This window comes from Wasmannia auropunctata, unplaced genomic scaffold, assembly GCF_000956235.1.
Source record: "Wasmannia auropunctata unplaced genomic scaffold, wasmannia.A_1.0 LD336095.1, whole genome shotgun sequence".
Lineage (NCBI taxonomy): Eukaryota > Metazoa > Arthropoda > Insecta > Hymenoptera > Formicidae > Wasmannia > Wasmannia auropunctata.
In genome coordinates, this window is record NW_012026795.1 from 670,671 (window position 1) to 672,057 (window position 1,387).

Genomic DNA, 1,387 nt, shown 5'->3' on the forward strand with positions numbered 1-1,387 from the left:
TTCCAGAACGGACCACGGAATCACGCCACGCGTCCGAAGTGACGACTACTTGCGATGTGGCTCTACTTCCGGCGGACGCATCCGGCGTAAGCGAGTTCCGGTCGAGCGTGCCTCACGCACAGTAGGAGGCCGAGTCCTTCGGCAAGAAGCCGAGACTTACACGCCGCCCGAGGCCAAGTCCTCACCAACTCGAGGCCGAGTCCTCGCCGAACGAGGCCGAACCCTCGGCAACGGAGATTTGCAACAGTACCTGCCGCGCCACTCCGTCGACAGAGTGCCGCGTAACTCGATGTGGTGGACGCATTAATATACATTGAATTATATAATATATACAACATATGACAGTGAATAAACTAAAGTGTTTTTCTCTCATACGAAATAAGTGTACGGAATTAATCCTCCCTACACACGATCCTTCGACGATCCACTGTAGTGTTGCCAGTAATTTGTCGTCACTAGTAGCCGAATGATGGCGCTCGAGTAGCCCAAAGTAGCCAATTTTGAAAACGTAAGAACCTAAAAGTAGCCAACACAAGTTTCTAATAAATTTGAATGCAAAATGTAATTTTAAACACAGTTCTTTATATACATACATATATATAAATACATATATTCATCAATCTAATTTGTAATTAATGAAATAATAAAAAAACAGAGATTTTCTTATTTATTAATCTTTTACTTTGAATATTTTATGAATCCATTGACTCAGCTGACTCTATAAGAGTTAATGATTCTAAAAAACCGCAATCATCGTCGAAAGATTCTGTTTTGTTTAAACAATGAATCTACTGAATCTGTATTATACATGTTATGGATATTAAATAATTGTAACATATACGGTGTTGGGCAATAATTTTTGCAACAAAGTCCAAGAACATTCAGGTGTATGCAAATGCGCATAAGAGCAACCAGCATAGGCATTGTTAAACGATTTCTTAATTTTGATTTGATCACTGCCATTATACTGAAAACACGTTCCACGACCGCATTGCTGATAGGTAAAGAAAGAGCACGAAAAGCAAGTTCTGTTAAATCCTTGAAACATTTTTCGCCATTTGCATTAGTTATTCTTCTAACAGCTATCCAAAAATCTGTTATTTCAACATTATTATTGAAATTTGGAGAAATTTCGCAGATTCTTAAAGTCTGCAATCGACGAAATTGAGACTCAATGGTATCTCAATCAAGATCTTTTCCTGAAAATAATATATATATTTAACAATAATGTATATACTTAATTTATAGATGTATAGTAATTAAAATAGCATAATCGATTGTATTTCAACATTATGAATGAAATATACCAGCTAGCTCCCATGGTAAATTTCTATATGATGTATTTAATTGATTTAGGCACATTTCAGGTGTCAAGTAACGCAAACTT